We start from the raw sequence: 13,755 nt of genomic DNA, 5'->3' as shown, positions 1-13,755 counted from the left end.
TTCCAGAAAGAAAGAACTGGGAAAAAAAGGAGAGGTAAGAAAAGCTGGAGAAATAACCAAGGATGTTTATAAAACTTGCAGAAAATCATACATTTTTATATCCAAAGCCCTATATAAAAATCACGTGTACCCACTATGATGAAATTTTCAAATACCAAAGATTTAAAAAAAGCTCAACATCCAGGAAGAAAATTATACTCGAAAGAGATTAGAATTACCCACAAAAGGTACCCAGAATGCAGTGAGAGCAATATCTTCAATATATAATTGAAGGAAAGTTAGTCTTAAACCGAAATTCATATGTATGGAAAAATGACTAATCAAATGTAAAGATAAAACCAAGGTTGTGCAAGGAATCATAAAGCTGACCCTCCACACACACTTTTTGAGGGAGTGACCTGAGAACACGACCCAGGAAAGCTCCAGGAAAGAGGAGAAAGAGCCTGGATTTAGGAACTGGTGGTCCTAACCCAGGAGCAGAGCAAAGGTTGCTCAGAAGGTATGTACAGATGACAAGACGGCAGTGTCTGTTGGATCAACAGGGGAGAGAAAAAGGGACTTTTGTGGAAAATGAATAATTAAGACCAGGATAACTGAGGATATGGTAACAAATTTTTGGGGGGGGTCAAGAAAAAAAAACTTACAAACTTGTGAAAAATTGGAAGTAATGATGTAAATGAAAACGAAAGTAAACATGGCATGAATTTGATCAACTAGTGGAATCTATTTGCCTTTAAGCCACAGAGTTTGCTTTCCATTGTCCCTGAGTTCGTGACATTAGACTTGGAGGAAAGGAAGTGCATAGTCCTCATGCGTTCACTTCTGTGATGATGGCTATTCATAGGGTCATGTCGGTGTACTTCCTGCTTGCTGGCTTTCAACTTTTAGAATCAGTCAGCCAAAAGAAAGTACACACAGTCTCGTTTATGAAAAGAATACATGTATCATTTCTGGCAATATCACAAGCAGGGTGCCGCTGACAAATGAAGGGGTCAAAGTGTGAAGCAGCAATGGCGGGAGAGAGGAGAGATACTGTCGCCTTCCTGTAAAATGTCAAAGATATAGTGTCTAAAGGTTTTAGCAAAATAAATCAAATTTTAGTTTATTATTCCACTTTACCAATGTTATCAATAGCAGAATGAAAAATATCAATCTCTCTCAGAAACTGAGGTTAGGAAGAAGGTGGTAAAGTGAAATATAACGAGCTGAATCCTCATATTTTGTAACAGGAGTCATTTGAGATTGTTGAAAGAACGAAAAGAATAAGCATGTTATTTAGTGTATGAAGAGTAACCAGGGGAAAAGAAACTATGAACAGTTGCCAGCACTCACTTCTGAATGTGGTTATGGGGACAGAAGGATGGGCTGGCAAATGGTAGTTCTCACTTTGAAATCTGCCCAAAACCGCTTGATGCTTGGACCGCCATGGAATGCATTTCTTCGTTTGAAAAATATTTATATCGAGATGACCTTTTGGTATGGAATAGTTTGAGCACATTGACTTTGGATTTCCTACTTGGGAAATAGACAAAGGGCATAAGAAAATTGTGTTTAAGTGTAGAAATGCCAGCAGGAAATAGGATGTTCTTTACAGAAAGAACTCTGACATGTTCATGAAAACCTCACCCGGACTATTACTGACAGGACGATAATTGACAGAATGATCTCACTCCGTACCTTTGGACACGACCAGTAATAAAAGCTGTAAACCAAGAGGACGAAAATTGCTTTTATGTCAGTGGCTTCTAATAGGCATAAAATAGGACTGAAATGGTTGTAACACTCAGGTCAACACTATGGCGTGTTTAACCACAGAAGCCCACACGCTTCTAGAGCTAGGACATTTCAGTGACCCGGTGCCCTAAACACAGCCTTACCATTTGCAGGAGTCGGTGTCCTCAGACAGTAATCATCAAGCTGTAAAGAGGAACTCACTCAATGTCTTTGAAAAGTTACTGCAATCTGCAGTTTTATATTTGGGCAAATCGTATTTTTATTAGAATTTGTGGGAGGCAAAAAAAAGAAAAAAAGAAGAAGAAAAGAAAAGGAAGCGAAAAAGAAAGCCATGGAAGTGAAATCCCAACTGAAATTGCTTGAAATTGCCTTTCAGTTGGCTGAATACATTTATTATCGATTCTGCCCTTCTATGAGAATGAAAGGTTAATGAAAACAATCACACAGCTTTCGTTTTTAGGTGCAGAATATGTAATGCACAAAAGCCTTGATATGTTTCTCCCTTAAAATATGATAGTGTTTATACATCAACTTTATGTGCTGTTACGGTTGAGACTATGTTATGCCACAATATCTTTGCTTGCAAGGCCTTGACCAAGGCCTCGACACATAATACTTTTCTACTTTGCGTTCTAGGTTGCATTATCTAATGTGGAGGACTATTTATTTTGAAGGTTAAAGAAGAAATTTTTTTTTTTTCCATATGAGCTGGGACAGCTTAGCAGAGGAAGGGATGGAAGCAATTGTTTCTTTTTTCTGTCTTATTGAAGGTAAACAATTAAAACACATATGGACAAACTCTGGTTGGCTGAGATTATAGGAACTCAAATGTTTAAACATGTAGAAGATACAGAGATTCAGTTTAAATACGTGGAAGCCAAAGGGAGGCATGGCCATAGTTTAGGTGTAGAGAAACAGAGCAGCTCATAAAACCTGTACTAGGAACAACTTATTCATTTCTCTAGGGCTTGGCCATGTTCAAGAAAGAATGTGATTCCTCAAGATCAGAAGATGGGACTTCAAAACTTTGCCTACGTCTTTTCACATCCATTATTTTCCTCCTATGAAAGGTCAAAGGAAGTCTAATAAAAACAAGCTATATACAATTTAAGGATAATTGAGAGCTAGAGTTGAAACACAGGCAATCCTGGGCGCCTGGGTGGCTGCTCAGTCCGATTTTGGCTCAGGTCATGATCTCACGGTTCATGAGTTCAGCGCCGCATCGGGCTCTGTGCTGACAGCTCGGAGCCTGGAGTCTGCTTCAGATTCTCTGTCTCCCTCTCTGTCTGTTCCTCCCCAACTCGCACTCTGTCTGTCTCTCTCTCTCTCTCTCTCTCTCAAAAATAAACAAAGAGTTTTTAAATTTTTTTTAAAAAAGAAAGAAACACAGGCAATCCTTACATGGGATCAAGAGAGGTAGATATAGTCATGTCTAGCTTGGGAGACCATGGAAAGTTCTGTGGGACATTATGGGGTTGAACAGCACTTGGAGGAACTCTCAGGACTCAGAACAACAATGGGCTGGAATTTCAAAATCTGAGCATGTGGACTCGTTGGCAAAGCTAAAACTGGAAAAACCTAAGTGTCTTAAAATGAGCTAGAGCCTCTATAGGGTGCTCCTAAAAACCCTGTAACTTCCAGAATGATGTCGAGACTATTTATAGGATGGTTGGAAGTCCAGGAAAAGGGCTGTTTTTCAGAGCAGACCGAGACCAAAGGCCAGTCCACGGGTCTGCTAAATCGGTCACACAGGGGCCATTTAAGAAATAAAAATGCCACACCCTGCTCCTAATGATGCCAGGTCTGAGGTGATACCTGGAAATCTATTCATAAAAACAGCTCTCAGGTGATTGTGGTGCTTAGCCAGGCTCGAGGAACACTTTCTATACAACTCATAAATACAGAAATATCTGTGTTTAATGATTCTAGATGCCAAAGTGCAGGTGGGCAGAGAATGGGGAGATGGCCACATGAACTGAAACCATCTTGGCTGAGTGATTTTCATCGGTTAATCACCAATCACTAATTATGGAGACTTTAAGTTTGCAGCACAAGAGGGGCACCTGGGTGGCTCAGTCGGTTAAGCGTTCGACTCTTGATCTTGGCTCAGGTCATGATCTCAGGATTCACGGGTTCAAGCCCCACGCTGGGCTCTGTGCCGACAGCTCAGAGCCTGGAGCCTGCTTCAGATTCTGTGTCTCCCTCTCTCTCTGCCCCTCCCCTGCTTGCTCTGTCTCTCTCTTTCAAATATAAGCGACCGTTTAAAAAAATTTTTTTAAATGCAGCACAGAAAAACACTTCTTCTTAGCTATACATTCTCCATGGCTGGGGTAATCAGGTCCCTGTAGGGATGCCTAGGGGATTTCTCCAGATGAAGCCGGCAGACAGATTGTGTAGTGTGGCAATTCTACTTGCAACCGAAGTAGTCAGAATTGAGCAATTCTGTAGAACGTTCCTAGGTAGGCATTAAAGATCGAGCTCGCAGACTGGTTGTCATTAAAATACAAACCCCGTTTCTTCGAATACTCTTGTATTGGCAACAGATGAGCTTTTCAGTGCTGTTATGTAATAGCACACTCAGTTGTCTTTGAGTGCCTGTGATCACGTGTAGGAGACTCGACTGCAACAGGCAGAAAGCTATGTGAGCCCTGAACCGAGAGAGGCTTGAAGGTGTGAGTCTGCTGCCTTCGGAGACGAGGAAGGGTGTGGACTGGAGGAATACGGCTCTGAGAGCTGCAGACACAAGGAAGGGCCGTCCCTGAGCATCTGGAGGGAGCCCAGCCCTGCCGGCGCCTGGCATTGGGCCAGCGAGATGGGTTTCCGACTTCGGGTTCCAGAACGACAAAAGAACCCACCTGTGTTGTTTCAGGTCACCTTACTGGCGGTACTTGGTGACTGCACAATACGAAACAAATAAAAGTCCTTGAATACAGTTGACTCTGTGGAGTAAAGGCCAATGTGTTCTTCGTCTCAAGACACGGGTGTTCAGAGGTGCACCGTGACCTGAAATTTAGGCAATTCTCCCTTTTGTGCTGTTCACTTTGTGACCCCAGCTGCTGAAGTTTCCATCACCTTTGAGCAGCATAATTTGGTTTATAACTATATTCCACAGAACAACTCAGTCCTGGGATAGGACCTAATCCCTGGGATTAGGTCAGAGTTAGTGACATCTTTGGCAATTAGCAATCAATTGCTCGGCATTTATGGAGCTACAACAGCTACCAGCAGAAGCGTAGAAAACCACTTTCCACACTCAGCCCGGCCATGGAAACACCCCGCAGCCTTACCCAGTGTCTCCAGTGATGGAAAATCCCCACTTCACTGTCTATTTTATCGTCGCCAGCTCTAGTCAGTCATAAAAATCTTCCTACAGACCCACATTTTCCTTCTTACACTTTCCAAAATTTAATCCTGGTTTTTGTCTTATGAAATTCTCCAGAAAACTACTATCTTCTGGGTTTGCTCCACTGAGGATCTGAAGAAAAACTATGTTTGCATTGAATCGTCTCTTCCCTTGGGGACGAATTTCTGGTTCTTCTAACCTCCAGACACACCCGTGTCCCCACAGCTCCAAAGGCAGTGGTGGCTGGGACCTGGGACAGGGCTTCTCACCAGCTCCACCGCCCGGAGTCAGACCACGACCTGAAGACACGTGTTGTACAACAGGAAGTAACCAGCGTTGGAATAACTTGGGGGGGAAGGAGGGAGGAAATGCCCTCGTTACTACGTCCTCAGAATGAAACCCCTTCGTACGGAACAAAAACGCGGGTTTCTCACTGTGGCTTCTTAGCTGACCTTTGTGCCCCTCCCCGCCAACCACTGTGTTGCTGGATTAACCTCATCGGCCGATGGCGTCATGCTCCCTCACACCAATAGATTTGGGGTCATACTTCTTCCTATGCTGGAAACAAACTTTTTCCAGCAAAAGACTCTTCTTTCAAAATTCATAAAGGTGACTCCTGCTCCACGATGGGCTTCTCCGACCCTTTTGGGGGAAAAGACCTCTTCTCTTCTCTCTTAGCCTCGTGGGTGTCCGTGTGAGTCCTTCCATAGACTGGAAACTTCTGTAAGGCAGAGACCATGCTTTTCTTCTTTCTCTAGATACTCCTGAGGCCTGGCACAGGGTGCATGTTCTACAAACAGTTGTTCAAGAAATGATCAGTATCTTAGATCACTTAGATCAGCATCACTGATCAGTATATTAGAACTGCAGCCACATTTCCTCTGGTGATGATTTTCACTTACCCTGACTATAGGAATCAACACAAGGAGGGTAAGTCTCACTTACGACTTACATCTTCAGGTAATTGAAAGTGCCAGATCCACGCTATTTGGACCACGTTGGACTATGTGACAAGGGGCTTTATCTGCTCTGACTGAAGACGATCAGGTTTCTTCATTTTAATGCAGTACCCTCTTGGTGTCAGAAACTTCCCATTTGTTTTCTCCTTCGTTCCCTCTGTGATCTGACCCAGTCCCCTGACTTGTTTCTGACTTTCCTCTCCATCTTCACATCTGCCAGATGTTGGCATCTCTGTGTGGCTCCAGCCGTCTCCTGATACTGCCCCACGATGTGCCTGCTTCATTCACGCGCATGTTCACTGCAAGCTCCCCAATACGAGACACACACGTGGCAGCACGCGTGACAAACGTGTGCCATGAGCAAGGTCAGAGCAGAAAGACGGCTCAAGAAAGACATGATTAGTCTGAACGATCAGGACAAAGGTGCCACTGACGTCAGGTGCACAGGCAGACTCCGGATACACGAGAAACGTTGGAGTGAGACCCACCGGCACGTCAAGGAGCAGCAAGAGAGGAGCCACAAGAACCGGAAGGGCATAAACGCCGGAAGGTCGATGCAGTTGGATGTGGGCCAGCCGGGATCTGGTTTCACGTGACGAAAGTGGAGACTCTATAGAGTTAAGTCTCTGATGCTCCGTGCGTTGGATACGAACCAGGAGCATCACTCTGTAGCTGATAAACGATGCAGACACTTGGATCTCACCCTGGACTGAAATCCCAGCTGCTATCTTAACAAGGCCCCTCGATGATTTGCATGTGAGCAGCTGGACTGAGATATTTGTCACAGGTGAATTCTAGTCAGTGAAACTTCCTAGACGGAGCATCTCACCATGAAGACCTTGGAAGGCTTCTCAAGGACCTTTGTCCAGCAATCCTTCTCCCTCGGAAGTGTGCTTCTGGGAGGAAGGGGCAAGAGGAAGGGGGAGAAAACCCCGTACCCGCGAGCCTGTACTCCGTCACGGGTATCGGGACGTGTGCTGGGAACACAGGGGTTGACGGCACAAACACTGCCGCCAGTTGGGTGAGATCTTCTACAAGTAACCTGGGGACAGCGTGGGCAGAGTCGTGAGGGGAGAAGAGGATGCGTCGGGAGGGCACGGCGGTGCCCAGGCGAGCTCCCAGCCGGCAGGGACGATCTCTGTTCCCGGTGCTTCTGCTCCGTCTGCCACATGGAAATCCTATTTATTTTAGGTTCATCTTTATTGCATCGGCTCATTGCCTGCCCCCACCCTCTTACCTTCAGCGTCTGACTTCCTCTCCACTGAGCACGTTCCCATGACCTCGGCCGCCTTTGCAATCCCTTCATGTTGTCCCAATGGCTACTACTTTCCTCCCACCCTAGAGGCAAAGGTAACCGACCTCCTTCCTCTCCAGGGCTGGCCTCCTGCCTGAGCCTCTTCCACAGCCCCGTTAGCCTTCCCCGTCCCGTTGGGAGCACACGTTGATTCCTCTGTGCTTGCTTCTTCCCAGGCTTTCCCTTGTGCAGAGGCCGGTCCCACCTGAAGATACTCTGACCGCATCTTACACCCCCCCTGCCCCCTGGCAGCCTGGCCTCTGCACCGCTCCTTGCCCCTGGGGGAGACTCCTCTCACGTGACCTCCCAGCAACCACAGAAAGTGGCTCATCTCTAGTCAACATCAGTGACATCCTTTTGGAAAATCACTTACGACTGGTTTCACCTCCCACCTCCCATCTCCTTCTCTTCTGACTCTTCCTCCTTTCATCTCTTCTGCAACCATCTCCTGCAATTCTTCAAACTTTTTATCTCAAAATAGCACCCACTTCCTGGGCTTTGATAAGCTCTTCACACTAAACACATCTTATTTTATTAAAAACACCTCCCCCCTTGAAAACTTCTGTTCGCTTTTTCAAAACCATCACTATCCCAGGGAAACCAATGTTTCAGTATAACCATTTGATCAATCCCATTGACTATTCCCCTAAACTATTTCCTGCAGCCATCTATTTCCCCCCGTCTGGCTAATAGCAAATGGTGGATCCCTGCCAGTCAAGTGATAGACAAATGGGGGAGGCTGCACGGATCCCAGGCCCTCCCCCCAGGGCATCCGTGTGGACTGAAACCACAGTCCATCCTCAGGTAAGAGCCCCCTGCAGGGAGGGAAAGTGGGCACTGCCACCATCATCATCGCACGTCGTGGTAGATGAAACCATGAGTTTCAAGTGAAATATACACGGTTTTAAATCCTGCCCCCCCCCCCCATGCTTCTCAAATGTGTGTGGTTGAGAGAAAGTTTTTAATCTTTCTTCATCTTATTTTCTCATCTGGAAATTGGGAACTCTAACCATCCTTAGCTCCTGCATGTTATTGTTGCACGGCATGCTTTAACAAATGGTAGCTCTGATGATTACTCCTTTACTTATTTTATTGTTTTCAGTGATCGAGTATTCAAATTATACGTTATATTTACATTTTTAGCCTTTATTTTAATTCCTACCCTCACCCAGGTTAGAAGAATAGGGCTTTTGCTGCCTTATTTCTGTGTGTGTAGAGTATGGTGTTCTATCCAGGGTTTATTTTCTGACCCGATACAATGTCCAAGAGCACCAGCTGACACTCCCTAGTGCGTCTTCTCAGACACCTGTCTGCGTTTCCGGGCATGCTGGGAGAACATCCCCTCCTAAATCAGTCAGTGCTCCCACACTCAGGTATGAAAGCCCTGTGTACGACTTCCACCGGTAGGTAAGACCTTGAACTGGGTGTTGGTGAAGTGGAAGCATAAATGTGACTTCTACATCATCATGAAAGCCCGTTTACGCTCGCAAAGTAGACAGCGTGTGGTGCAAGGGCAAGCTGATTTTCCTGAAGGCAGACAATTGATGAATAAAAAATGCTCTTCGCAGAGCTAATAATTTTTTGATTTCTTTTTTTTTATGTTTATTTATTTATTTTGAGAGTGACAGAGACAGAGCGAGTGGGGGAGGGGCAGAGAGAGAAGGAGAGAGAGTCCCAAGCAGGCTCTGCACTGCCAGCACAGAGCCCGATGCATGGCTCGACTCACGAATCATGAGATTATGACCCGAGCAGAAACCAGGAGTAGATGCTTAACTGACGGAACCCCCCACGTGCCCCAGATTAACAATTTTTTAACTTACAAACACCTGTAGTCCTATAAACACTCGATGTCAAGCAGGTGACTGAGTCACTTTCTCACATTTCTAAAACTACCTAAAGCATCGCATGAGGAAACTGGGTTCTAGAGTCATCTGGGCTCACGTGTCGATGTGTACTGTATGTAGCTTACTATCCAACCGTATTTTGAGCACAGCTTTTAAACTCTTAGCAAAAGGGTATGTCGTTGTACTTAGTTATTTTTTAGACTAGTAATGAGCTTAAATTATTCTTTAAATTTTGATACACAGAATAGAAGCAACATAAAAATAACTGATTTCTCCTAGATACAAAACTGTGACCAAACATTAATTTATTTCAGGGTATCAGCATTCATCCTAGTGATAGTATAAAATAATTACTAATAACTGGTCATCTTTAAATAAAGTGACAAGAAACTATATTAAGAAGAACATTACTCTTCCTTTTAAGCATATAAGATACACCGTAAAGATTTAAAAAGGCAAGAAATCAGTAACTTCAGTGAATTTGATAATCTTATTTTGTTTATTTTGGGGAAAATCATTTAAAGTAGATGTACGATTTCATGTATTTTTAAAACTATAATTAGGTGGTTAGATATTGAAATATTTATGGAATGTATGCTGAGTATTTATCGTTGTCTGTGAAGATAAACAACATGCAAACTCTACCCTCAAGGAAACTTGAATCTATTGATATCAGACACATACTGTCATAAATTTAATAACGTAAGAGTTAAATGGTCATGTCTGAGGGGTGCCTGGGTGGCTCAGTCGGTTAAGCGTCTGACTTCGGCTTGGGATGATTTCACGGTTCGTGGGTTCAAGCCCCGCATCAGGCTCTGTGCTGACCACTCAGTCTGGAGCCTGCTTCGGATTCTGTGTCTCCCTTTCTCTCTGCCCCTCCCCTGCTCATGCTCTGTCTCTGTCTCTCAAAAATAAATAAATGTAAAAAAAATTTTTTAAATGATAATATTGGGTAATAATTCTATACATGCATGCATAATGAAAAATAAATGCCTAAGTGAAGAAGAAAAACCAATAGTATTAGCTTCATGATTTCAGAGACAGAGTTTGGGTCCTTACCTTGGCACATGGCCCATGTGGGGAGTGAAATGATATAAAATGTTGGATAAATGAATAAACATCAAATTGCAGAATAACATCTGGAATGCATTTTTCCACATAAACAAAAACAAAAATATTTTTAATGATACAAAGTCAGGTATAACCAAGAAGATTTTCCTGTGTAAATATAAAATGAGGAGGTTTTTTTTCCAGTTTCTATGTTCAAAGAAATTTGATCCATCCCTAAATAAACCATAAATAGAATGACATGTTATTAAGGAGCACTCAGCTTGCGAAAATCTTAGGTGAGGCTGTGAAGATGTGAGTGAGGAAAACAAATACAACCCTATGAACTTGCCATTCTATGAAGGAAGCCAACTGGACACATATTTTGAGCAATACTTGATTTTGTAGAGGAAAATAAGTGACTTATGTTCATGGAGGATGGGTGTAGACAGCTTCGTGTGAGGAGAATCAGGGAAGCTTCCCTGAGGTTGAGTAAGAACCAGCAAGGAAAAGCAGACAGCATGGAGACGGAATACCGCAAGCGAAAGGCCGGAGACTAGAGAGCGAGAACGTTCCGATGAACTAATGGTGTTAGAGAGATAATCAATACTTATAACATTCTTGTGGACATGCTGAAAGGGAAATATGTGTATCCCAAAGTAAAGCAAAATGTGAGAGATTTGCCCCTAGTTTACTTAAAAATGTGTTTAAGAGAGCTTAAATGGGAAGATCCTCAATTTATTACTGAGTGAATGAAAACCCATGCCATAGGCTGTACGCTTGGCCCGTTTTTCTCAGGTGATCGGCTCAGCCAAGCATTTACTCAACCACCACAATAAGGCAGACCCAGCGCCTGGTAAGATGCTCAGACACACACAACCACATATTATATGATTTTATTTATATGAACTGTCTGGAGTAAGCAAATCCATAGAGACAGAGAGATTATGGCTACCAGTGGTCGAGGCATTGAGGAATAGGAAGTGAGTACTCATTAGTACATGATTTCTTTCACTTGGCATGTTTCCAAGGTTTTTCCATGTCGTGACGTGTATCACATATTGTATATGTGTAGCATGGCGCAAGTGTAGTATTCCGCTTTTTAGCAATCGCGACAACGCTGCCACGAACATTGGTGCACAAGTTTTTGTGTAGACCTATGCCTTTAGTTCTCTTGAGTATATATGTAGGAGTAGAATCACTGGGTTATACGGTGAGTGTTTAACTTTTTGAAGAACTACAAAACTGTTTTCCAAAGGGGGAATGCACCGTTTTGCATTCCCACCAGCCACATAATGAGGGTTTCGATTTCTCCACATCCTCACCCTCTTTGTCCCCATCTTTTACGATGACGATAGCCGTCCAAGCGGTTGTGAAGTGGCATCTCACTGTAGCTGTGATTTGCATCTCTTCAAGTTCCAAGGTCGGCATCTTCTTGTGTGCATATTGGTTGTTAGCATATCTGATACTTTGCTCATTTTTTAATTGAGTTACTTGTCTTGTTAATTGTTGAGTTGTAAGACTTCTTTACACACACTCCAAACTCAAGTTCCTTCCCAGATACACGATTTGCAAGGATTTCCTCCCATACTTTGGATTGTCATTTCACATTCTTGAACATGTCCTTTAAACCACAAGTGTTTTCGGTTTTGATGGAGTCCAGTGTGTCTAGCTTTTCATTTGTTGAATGCACTTTCTCTATCATATCCAAGAAATTATTTCATAATCTAATGTTATGAAGATTTACCCACATGCCTGCTTCTGAGAGTTGTAGTTTTAGCTTTTACATTTAGGTCTTAGATCCAGTGAAGTTAATTTTTGCATTTGGTGTGGGGGAGGAAACCAACATGATTGTTTTTCATGTGGATTCTCAGTTTCCAGGGCCATTTGTTGTAAAAAAAAAAAAAAAAAAAAAAAAAAATTCAGCCTTGAATTTTCTGGTCAATCTTGAAAAAAGTAAGTTAGGAAATGGATTTATTTCTGGAATCTCAATTCTATTCTATCGATGAATATGTCTTTCATTAATGAGTACTACCCAGTACTGGGTAGTACTAGGTTATTAAATCGGGCATTACGAGTCCTTTAACGTTGTCATTCTTTTCAAGATTGTTTTGACTATACTAGGTCCCTTGTCTTTCCCTACAAGTGTTGAGACCAGCTTGCCTAGTTCTGCAAAAAATGCATTGGAGATTCATTCATCATATTTTGTACTTTAGTTGACAGTTTTTGTGTTAGCTTGTCTTATTTTTCTCCTTGTGAGTTGGGACCTTGAGAGAAGTAAGTGGCCCACACCGACGTGATTCTCCCATGATCCCAGCATAATGCCTGGTACATAGAGCAATTATTCAATAAATTGCTTTTGAGTTGAGTTTAACAAAGTGGGATAATTTGACAGTTGGGGCAATGAATAGAGATTTATTACTATATCAGTTTATACTGCTATCATTTAAGAAGCTAATGGAACTGAGCTACTGCTCTGAATATTTTAGCACATTTACTTCAATTCACTTTCAGCATTATTCAGCATTATTTAGAAACTTAAGGGCCTTCCCACCGCCACTGCGAATTTTGTTTCTGCAGAACAGAAGCCCAAGTAGGTGAGGTGGCTACCCAAGGACAACGGTTTAATAGTCATAGGACTGAGCCTAGAATTCAGCATTTTTACTGCACAAACCTCTCTAACTGAAGGTTACAGTTTTATAACATGAGGAATGATATTCCCCTTGGAGCAAATTTAATCTAAATTTGTTAAATTACCTTTGCAGCAGACTTTCTTTGCCTCTTTTCAGAAAAGTAACGGGACACAGTTGAATAATTATCACATACAGTAATTACTGACCCCCACCCCCAGCAGTCACCGCTCCCTTCTATCCTGGGAGGAAGGAGTGTGTCACAGGAGGAGTTCTGCTTGGTAATTCGTTTGCATTTCCATAGTTCTGGTGCAGCAAAGATTTTTTTTCTTTTCTTTTCTTTTTTTCTTTGCAATCAATCATTAGAAAAAGTTAACTTTGGATTTCAGAGATTGTAATTTATTATCATTAAATTATTAATAAATACCCAGGGTCTAATTCTCACCTCTGCTAATGAACAAATATATAAGTTTTGCACTATTGAACATGTATTTGCAAAGTACATCTCCAGCTGGAGGCTCTGATTTAAATAATTGCTTTACATTTTACCGAATCCAAAGATTAATCTAATGGAATGAGCTCACTAATATGAAGCTCAAAATACTGGCTCAGCATCTTGAGTGCTTTCTTTTTTTTCCAAAGGATAGTTATGTAGTGCAGAACTGAAAAATGATATTAAGGGGGATATTACAGCCCTGAGGTCTTTCTTCTTTCATAAAAGAAGCATATGATTTTTATAATCCTAGAGTGTTAGCTTCCAATCTCTAAACGTACACACACTTTATTTTTAAAATGAAAAATTAAGATTTTAAGTATATTAGCTTAGTAGAATGAACACGAAGTTTGTTTACACCAAGAAAAACCCTGAAAATGAATTTGACTTAAAACAATTCTATACAAAGTG

Source organism: Lynx canadensis, chromosome D2 (assembly GCF_007474595.2).
Source record: "Lynx canadensis isolate LIC74 chromosome D2, mLynCan4.pri.v2, whole genome shotgun sequence".
Classification (NCBI taxonomy): domain Eukaryota; kingdom Metazoa; phylum Chordata; class Mammalia; order Carnivora; family Felidae; genus Lynx; species Lynx canadensis.
The sequence above is the reverse complement of the archived record's forward strand: the minus strand, read 5'-3'. Positions refer to the sequence as shown.